The following is a 10,347-nucleotide window of genomic DNA, read 5'->3' on the forward strand; positions in this document are numbered from 1 at the left end:
GCATGGGCAGGGACGTTCAGCACAGTGCAGCCCCTAGGGTAGAGGGGCTGCCCCTGGCCCACGTCCCATGGGCCCAGCCCCACTGGCTGGTGGGGCACAAGTGTCCCCATCACCACTTGCTGTCCCCAGCCATAGGCAGGGGGACAAGGAGCAGGCAGAGGGGGCAGCTGCACACCGCTGGGGAGCTGCAGCACGTGTGGCAGCTGCACGACCTGCCCCGAGTCCCCCAGGGGCCCCTGCACCCCCTGCCAGGTTGCCAGGGCGGGCTGGTGGGTGACAGTGTGGAGCTGGGAAGGCCGAACGGTGATCAGCAGCCCCGGGACAGAGGGCAGCACACCAGCAGTGACCGGTGGCGGCATGGTCAGGGTGGTGAAGCTCATGCCGGGCACCTCTGGTCCTGTCGGCAGCTGGAGGGGGAACCTCTCTGTGGGCAGAAGCGAAGGGGGGTGATGGGGTGAGATGCTGGCCGGCACAGCTGGTTGGGGGTTACCCGGAGGGCAGGAGCACCACGAGGAGCGTGCTGCTCTGTGCCGCGGCAGTTGGCCAGTGTGGCGTTTGTTGGGGCAAACAGTGTTCTGGGGTTCCGTCTCCATGGCGATCATTCTGCCAGCACCTGGGTCAGCCAGCGTTGTGACGGTTTGACTTTTAATGACAGAACAACTTCCCAACTCAATGGTTTCCCATGCTGCTGATGCTTTCCTGCCCTCAGTGCTGATCTCCCACCCCCACCATAGTTTCCCATCACAACTGTTTTTTGGTTTGGGAGTTGAGTTTCATGTCAAAGGGGAGTTTTCACCTAAATTTCTGTTGATGTCAGTGGATCCCAAGACCTGGTCAGCTTGTGTTCTCTTGCAGCCAGAACTTCCCTCATTTGAAGGCTTCTTTCTGCCTTCTTTCATCCAGGGCAGGGCTGGGAGGGAGTTTGAGAGAGCCACTCCTCTACTGCCTTGCTTAGGGACCCTGTGGGGAAATTGCTTTGGGGTGGGGGCAATTCGAGAAAAGTGGGACCTCAGAGAAGCATAGTATTACAGGAAGCTTTTTAGGGTAAGAGACAGCTGTGGCTTTCAGGATGGCCGGCATTCACCATCCTAAATGTGTGTTGCCACGGCTCCCTAAGCAGCGCAGCCTGCAACCTCAGCACGTGCTGACAGGGGTAACGGGGGCTGGAGCGGAGTGGAGAGCCCGCGGCCAGGCTCTGTTATGCTCCTGCAGGAAGGGGAACTTGACGGTACCACAGAGCTGATGAGATGTCCACTGCCATGATTTTCCCTTTTATAACAAATTCTACCAGGGACGAGCAATGACGGAAAAGGCAGGACTATGGTTACGCCAGGACTTCACAGTCCCTTGAACTTGTTGTAGTTCCAGCGTACTGGATGGATCGTGCCCGGATTCTTTCTTTTCCAGTGTGTCTGGTGGAAGAGAGGCAGCTCCTGCAACCCACCAGACTCCTTGGAATTTAACTTCTCGTGCTGGCCCTTGGCACTTTGACTCTGGGACTTCCAGTCCCAACTTGGTTAGTGTTGCCCAAATGTTTTTCATTGCATCTGTAACGCTTTCTGGCCCTTCTGCCCCGCTGAGGATGCCATCGATGTATCGATACACTGTGAGGCCAGGTGGAATGGTGACCTGTGCTAAGGCTGTGGCCGGAGCATTGTGAGCGATAGTGGGGCAGTGTTTGTATCCTTGCGGAAAACTGTTTGAAAACATACTGAGTCCCGCTCCAGGCAAAGGCAAGCCGGGCTTTTTCTTGTGCGTGGAGCAGAATCACGAGGAATGCATCTCTAACATGTAAAGCATCTAAAGCTAACCTAACATCTATGCTAACCCTAACGTCCCACAAAAATCACTGGGTAGCTAGGTTACGGACAATGAAAGGAGAGGAAACAGCACTGTGAGAACGAAAATGCCCCACTAAGTCAATTTTTTTTGTCTACCTATACAGCAGAAGTGTTCTTTCGTGTTAAAGTCAGAGTATGTTCTGATTTGCACTGCCCCACTAAATGGTTTTATGCTGGAAAGGTTTACTAAGAAATAATTGTTAGTGTTCTTCCTGGTTATGCACCCACATCTTATAATGAAAAAATTAGATGATAACGTCTTTGCTGTGCTACACTGTTCTATAACTGAGAGTTAGGTTGTGTTTTATTTTAAGCATTCTCAAAAAAATACGGATAGTTACAGCTTTTACTAACAGCACTGCGGCAAATGTGAATTCACAGGTGGGCTTTTAAGCCTCACCTCAGCATGTTTGGTGTAGGAACAAACATTACAAGTACTCTAGTATTTTTGCCAATGCTTTCCTGCACAAATTGTATTAAAAGCATAGATTCTTCTGGTCTTCCATGCAGAAAGTATGGTGAGAATAAATCTGATATTAAAATGACTTCTTCAGATGTCAGAGGTTTATTTAGAAATGTCCACTACCTGTATTTTTTCTTATTTACTTGCAGCAGGTCGTAACAACCTGCAGAGAAGATATGCAAAGTATGTCATCCCTATTATTTCCATTCCTGGGTTATGATAGAATTTGGCACAGAATTTTAGATCAGTTGCAAAAAGTAGTGCTGGGCCACGCATATTCAGATTGATCCATGATCCCAGGTAGCTGTATGGGATTTGGTAATTTTCTTTAATAAGTAAAGGAAAACTGCATGTATTATAGAAATGAGAATTGAGTGAGACAAAGGGCAGGTCCAGTTCCTTTTCGACTACTACACAGAGATATTCTAACACATCAAATGAAAAGAATTTCTAAAGAAGTAGACCTTTCTGAGCTGGAGAAGAGGTAGATGAAATAGAAAAGATAGAACTAAAATCTGCAGCAAAATATTGCCTCTAAAGGAAGATGTGTTGGGGTTTTTTTCTTTCACGGAAACAAACGAACAATTACTCTGCGATTCTGCAGACTGGAAATTTGCAAAAAGCTGTGTAGTGTGGTTTTCAGTAGTATAAAAAGCAAAAGCTCTTCAGGGTTTCAAGTACATCTTTGCAACAGCTGTGAAAAAAATGCAAGCATGCAGATTGTTCCATTGTATGAAAACACCTTCATTTACTACTTATTTGTCATACAGGGAATAAACTAGCAGTGACGACCGTTGGAAAGTTTTAGATGAATAAAAAAATCCTCCAAACCAGGAAAAATACTGTGCTATCAGGTAGCTGCAGCTTTGCTGTGTGAGCTTAATATTCACGCAGAGACTTTTTCTAAATGTGTCACTTAAGGCAGGGATGGCTTCTAATTCTAAAAAGCCATTTGCCTAGAGCAGTCGCTCATGTGCCACATACAGGATTTTTATGCTAACACTATTAAATTTCCCTAGAAAATTTTCCACCTCCTTCGAGTAAATACAACCGATGTCCCTAACTGTCTCAGTTTCCTATTCCACCATAGGTTGCTGTATTTCAAAGATGAAGTTAACCAACGGCTGGTTACCAACCGAGGGCTCAAACCAATTTTTGCAGCAGTCAGGTAGAGAGTGGCCATTTAGTCTGGACCCACTGAAGTGCCAATGTAAATACAAACAAAATAAGGTCTATCAAACTTTAGATTCTCTAGCAAAACAACGGAAAGGATATGAAGAACTAGGTCTTGTCTACTGTCTGTTTCCCATATGTGTGGTGATCGGCTCCCTGGAAAACAAGAGGCTGGACTGGTCCTGGCTGTGCCCATGAGCTTGCCAGCTGAGTGCTAGGTGGTAGCAAGGAGAGCACCAGAGAAAAGCACAGACCCATTGACCCAGCACCACCGTTCTCATGTTCTTCATGCACGTGAGGCCTGTTAGCCATTGTACTTGTATTTATTCTAACACGGGACATCAGTCAACAGTCACAACACCAGTGGATTACCAGCACTTCTGTCATATGCTTCACGTATAGTGTTAAAGGAGAAATTTACACAGATGTGGGTACCACTGGGTTTGCTTTAATCGCCCCTCAGAGCTGGGCCACCGCCCCAGCGAGTGGCAGAGAGCAAAGGGACACAGCACGGCTTATATACACTTATCAAATCATTAGTCAATGCCCGAGGTTTTTAGAAGTTTCCTTTGGTCTTGTCCATTCTGCAAATCCATCACCTGACCCTGTCCCTGTTGATTCATCTATTTGCTTCCAGTCTCTGCCTCGGTTCCAGGCTCCTCCTCGGATCGTGATCTTCTTTCTGCCTGCTTTAACTCACACACTCCTTCAAGCACACTTAGTCTTTGAGCAATTCCTATTCACATATACTGATTTTTTTTTCTTGAAACACCTGCGTTTCTGCGAGCACCTGTGTGCACAAGTTGATCATCTGTTGTTTCTCTGTTCTCCCAGTGATTAACTGGACTGGGTGTTAAACCAGCCTTGGATTAGGGCTGTACTGGGGACGAGGCCTGGTTCTGCCACTTTAGCTGCTTTAGCACTTTAAATTTCTGAATTCAAAACACATTTTCTTTAACAAGCAATACCAGAACAATGGAGACCAATTAACAATGGTTTGGTCACTGCTGTGACGAAATAATGACAATTATTATTTCTGGTGTAGGTTGCTGTATGTCATATTTATGAAACTAGGATTTGCCCGAAGAAAAATGTTCCATTTCACACCCGCAGATGAGCTCCCTGAGATGAGCATCCACGTTTTAACAAGCCTTTACATCAAAGGCTGTAAACGAGCGTCAGTCTGCACAACCAGCTGGGAATCTTGTGTTGTTCCAGGCACATATTTTTGTCCCATTCAATACCTTGTCTGTGTGATTTGCCTTTTGTCTGTCCTGTGCTTTCCTGCTAAAGATTTATAGGCTTCAGTCTTCTGATACTGCTCCAGCTCCCGCATCTAATGCTCCTTATCTCTATCCGCTCCATCAAGGTGTTGCTGAAACAAAGAAGTCCAAGAGTAGCAGGCAGTTGCCTCCCCTTCAGGAGGAAGGGAAGAAAAACAACTTGCCACATGAAGTGCTGATCCATTTCACCTGTGCAAACAGGAAAGGAGTGAAGAAACAATGAGAATGTACGTGAGATGCAAAGACACAGGATTTCCGGATAATATTACTGTATTCTGGTGTCTGTCGTGTCCGTGTCTCCCCCCCCCGCCCGCCTTTCCCTTTTTTTTTTTTTAATTCAAATCACTATTCTGTTAACTCTTTTGTTTTTAGATCAAGCTTTAACATTCAGACCTGTAACAGCGTGGTTCCAATACGCCCTTGTTTTTGTACCCCATGGACAAAAATGCACTACCATTCTACAAGCACACACTTTTCCCATCTGAGAGGTGAACAAAACATCATGGCTATTGGAAAAGAGTAGCATAAAGGTAAAAGAGCCTAGGTGATATCAATTTAAGCTAGCTACGGTTAGGTTAAAAGAAAACTTCAGGCTAGGAAGAAAAAAATATTTCACACGTGCATAATAGAATGAGCTTAACTGGAGAACTCTTTAGGGGGACCACTGAACTGAAAACCATTTAAGGAGTGGTCACAACACTTGCTAAAGGGCTCTTTTCCAGAAAAAAAAAAAAAGTTGTTGAGCAAGTTTTTCATCCAATGAGTTTAAAATTCAATGGAAATAAGTATTCAATCAGAGTGAACATTAGTCACTGGGCATGCCTTTTTATTTTCATTACGTCATCGCAACAATACATGCAATAGTTATAAATTTTGTGCATTTGCAAACCTGTTTTGATGCTGCTGAGGACACAGTTAACATTCTAGATTGGGGTGCAAATTTAGTGATGCTGGGTTTGCATTTCTTTTGGACACTGTATTCTTCCAGAAGACATTAATTCTTCTCTTCTGTCTCCAGCAATGTGCTGCTGACAGAGTACAGTAACCGACTCAAAAACAGCAGAAGTTTTCCCTCAGCTTGTGTCTTGGATGGATTGTTTTGATTCAGTAAGGAGGAGTTCTACTGTACTACCTGTAAGTAGATGTCCTAGGTTTTCTAGCACAGATCTATACAGTTCTTTAAATATTTCTTTTTTTATATATATATATATTTCTTATAAAACTTAAACAAGAAGAATGATTTTTAGGGTGCTTGCTGTATAACTATAGTAATGGTCTTTTTCTAGGGGAGACTCGCTCTTTGGTCAGCTCAACCAGTCCTTATTTCAGTCAGTTCCAGCCAGCTCAGCGGTCCTTATGCTCACCAAACACAACAAGCAGTAGCAGGACTGCAAGGCTGGAACAGGGGAAGCGCGAGACTTTCCCTTCAACTGTGGTATCGGACAACTAGTTTGCTGTTGCTGCAGCTCAGACACTTTTCCCCTGGGTTGCGGGACACTCACCCACACACAGTAGTATACTATGACTCCACCACTTGCTTCGAGAACGACTTCATAGTCGTTAGCTAGCCAAAACCCGGCTCACGCAGCATTTTGGCTGCGGACAAGTGCAAAGGCAGCGGCTCCGCATCTCGCCCCAGAAAGCGGGCAGCACAGCTCCTGTGGTGCGCTCCGCACGGCTACCGGGGCAAAGTGAGAAGCACCAGCACGAGAAGAAGCACCAGCCGCCCGTTCGAGCTGCGGCGGGCGGGGGCTGGGCTGCCGTTCCGCGCGGGGCCGGGGCTCGGTGCCGCCGCGGGCTCCCCTCAGCCTGCCGGCCCCGGGGCTCTGCGGGGGGGTGCGGGCTGTGCCCACAGCGGCTGCCTGGGGGGGCTCGGTCCCGAGGCGAAGCTGCTGGCCGAGAGCAGCTGCCGCTCGGTGTCACAGCCCCCCGGCCCGCCGCTGACTCCGCCTGCAGAGCGCTGCACTCGCTTACAGACGCGCTGCCGAGAGCAACCGAGCTGCCCCCCGACCGGCTGGCACAGCGGAAAGCAAATCCTCGCCGGAGGGTACCCGCTGCCGGGGGGCGGGGGGCGGGTGGGGGGAGGGAGGGAGGCAGGAGGAGGAAAGACCCCGCTCCCTTGTGCCACCTTTCAGCCCTGCCGCGTACTCTGCACCCCTTCACTCCGGTAACGGCTGACTTTCCCGTCGCGGGGAGCGGCTGTGAACACAAGAGCTCGTGATGGCTTAGTGGTGCAAGGGGAAACCTAGTGGGAGCTTCTCCTAAGCCACATATTTACACCGCTCGTTTTCCCCTACTCAAAAAGGGCAGTCTTGCAAGGTCTCTTCTCTTTTGTAAAAAAATAATTTAAAGGTGCTGTTACTAACAGCTGCTTCCAAATGCAAACAGAGCAAATGCACCCGTTTCCCACAGCGAAACAGAGCGCATCATACGCAAAGGACTGAAATGCTTGAGGCACGTAGATGCTTTTGCATACGGAGGCAATGAGTATGAGTGCCCGGGCTGCGAGTGGGCAAAGGGCAGAGCGCAGGGAACCCCGCAGCCGCAGCGGGCACTCCCGGGGCCCGGTGGTGTAAACTGGGCTGAGACCCGGCCCAGGGCTCGCCCGGCCAGTGCTCAGCACAGGGCTGGTGGGGACCTGCTGCCACCTGGCGACCAGAAGTGGGTACTGCACCTGCCCGGACCTAGACCCCTGGGACCGGGACACCCTGGGGCTCGAGACCGGGACTGGGACCCCCGCAGCTCGGGACCGGGACCCACGTGGCTCGGGACCGGGACCCCCGCGGCTCGGGACCGCGACCGGGGCCCCGGGGACCGGGACCCTCGCTGCTCGGGACCGCGACCGGGATCCTCGGAACCGAGACCCCTGCGGCTCGGACCAGGGACCGGGACCGGGACGACCGGGACTGGGACCCCCGCGGCTCGCACCGAGACCGGGACCAGGACCGGGATTCTCGCAGCTCAGGACTGGGACCCTAGACCACCGGGACCCGGGACCCCCGTGGCTCGGGACCGCGGCCGGGACACCTGTGACCGGGACCCCCGAGGCTCGGGACCGGGACCTCCGGACCCCGGGGACCGGGACCCCCGCGGCTCGGGACCGCGACCGGGACTCCGGGGACCCGGACCACCGCGGATCGGGACCGGGACCGGGATCCTCGGAACCGAGACCCCCGCGGCTCGGACCGGGACTGGGGCCAAGACCCCGGGACCGGGACCCCCGCGGCTGGGGATCGAGACCGGGATCCCCCCGCGGCTCGGACCGGGACTGGGGCCAAGACCCCGGGAGCGGGACCCCCGCGGCTGGGGATCGAGACCGGGATGCCCCCGCGGCTCGGACCGGGACTGGGGCCAAGACCCCGGGACAGGGACCCCCGCGGCTGGGGATCGAGACCGGGATCCCCCCGAGGCTCGGACCGGGACTGGGGCCAAGACCCCGGGAGCGGACCCCTGCGGCTTGGACCAGGGACCGGGACCGGGACTCCCGGGACCGGGACCCTCGACGCTCGAAACCGGGACCGGGACCCTCGCGGCTCGGGACCGGGACCCACGTGGCTCGGGACCGGGACCGGGACCCCCGGGACCGGGACACCCTGAGGTTCGGGACCACGGGACCAGGACCCCCGTGGCTCGAACCGGGACCCCCGCTGCTCGGGACCGCGACCGGGACCCCGGGGACCGGGACACCCTGCGGCTCGGGACGGGGCCGGGACCCCGCGGCTCGGGACCGGGACCCCGGCGACTCGGGACCTCAGTGGCTCGAGACCGCGACCGGGACCCGGTGACCGGGACCCCCGCGGCTCGGGACCGGGACCTCCGCGGCTCGCGACCAGGACCGGGACCCCGAGGACTGGAACCCCCGAGGCTCGGGACGGCGAACGAGACCCCGGGGACCGGGACACCCTGCGGCTCGGGACGGGGCCGGGACCCCGCGTCTGGGGACCGGGACCCCGGCGACTCGGGACCTCCGCGGCTCGAGACCGCGACCGGGACCCGGGGACCGGGACACCCTGCGGCTCGGGACAGGGCCGGGACCCCCGCGGCTCGGGACGGGGAACCCCGCGGCTCGGGACCGGGACTGGGACCCCCGCGGCTCGGACCGGGACCGGGACCGGGATTCTCGCAGCTCAGGACTGGGACCTGGACCACTGACTGGGACGCGTGACCCCGCGGCTCGGGACCGGGAACCCGGCGGCTCGGGACAGGGACCGGGACCCCCGCGGCTCGGACCGGGACTGGGGCCAAGACCCCGGGACCGGACCCCTGCGCCTCGGACCAGGGACCGGGACCGGGACCCCCGCGGCTGGGGATCAAGAGCGGGACCCGGACCCCCGGGACTGGGACCCCCGCAGCTCGGACCGGGACCGGGACTGGGACCGGGATTCTCGCAGTCAGGACTGGGACCTGGACCACTGGGACCCGTGACACCCGCGGCTCGGGACCGGGACAGGGACCCCTGGGGACTCGGACCACCACGGCTCGGACCACGACCGGGACCCCAGGGACCGGGACCCCCGCGGCGCGGGACGGGGACCTCTGGACCCCGGGGACCAGCACCCCCCGCGGCTCGGAACAGGGACCCACGTGGCTCGGGACAGGGACCCCTGTAACCGAGACCCCCGCGGCTTGGGACCGTGACCGGGATCCTCGGAACCGAGACCCCCGTGGCTCGGAGCAGGGACCGGGACCCAGACCCCCGGGACTGGGACCCCCGCGGCTCGGACCAGGACCGGCATTCTCGCAGCTCAGGACTGGGACCTGGACCGCTGGGACCCGTGACCCCCGCGGCTCTGGATCGGGACCCCCGCGGCTCGGGACCGCGACCGGGGCCCCGGGGACTGGGACCCTCGCTGCTCGGGACCGCGACCGGGATCCTCGGAACCGAGACCCCTGCGGCTCGGACCAGGGACCGGGACTCCCGGCACCGGGACCCCCGCGGCTCGGAACCGGGACTGGGACCCCCGCGGCTCGGACCGAGACCGGGACCAGGACCGGGATTCTCGCAGCTCAGGACTGGGACCTAGACCACCGGGACCCGGGACCCCCGTGGCTCGGGACCGCGAACGGGACCCTGGGGACCGGGACACCCTGAGGCTCGGGACCGAGAACAGGACCCCCGTGGCTCGAACCGGGACCCCCGCGGCTCGGGACCGCGACCGGGACCCCGGGGACCGGGACACCCTGCGGCTCGGGACGGGACCGGGACCCCGGCGGCTCGGGACCGGGACCTCCGCGGCTCGCGACCAGGACCGGGACCAGGACCCCCCGCGGCTGGGGATCAAGACCGGGACCCGGACCCCCGGGACTGGGACCCCCGCAGCTCGGACCGGGACCGGGACTGGGACCGGGATTCTCGCAGCTCAGGACTGGGACCTGGACCACTGGGACCCGTGACCCCCGCGGCTCGGGAGCGAACCGGGACCCTGGGGACTGGGACCACCGCGGCTCGGACCCGGACCGGGACCCCAGGGACCGGGACCCCCGCGGCGCGGGACAGGGACCTCTGGACCCCGGGGACCGGGACCCCCGCGACTCGGAACCGGGATCCCGGGACCAGGACCCCCCGCGGCTCAGAACAGGGACCCAC

The sequence above is a fragment of the Falco naumanni genome, unplaced genomic scaffold (genome assembly GCF_017639655.2).
Source record: "Falco naumanni isolate bFalNau1 unplaced genomic scaffold, bFalNau1.pat scaffold_164_arrow_pat_ctg1, whole genome shotgun sequence".
Lineage (NCBI taxonomy): Eukaryota > Metazoa > Chordata > Aves > Falconiformes > Falconidae > Falco > Falco naumanni.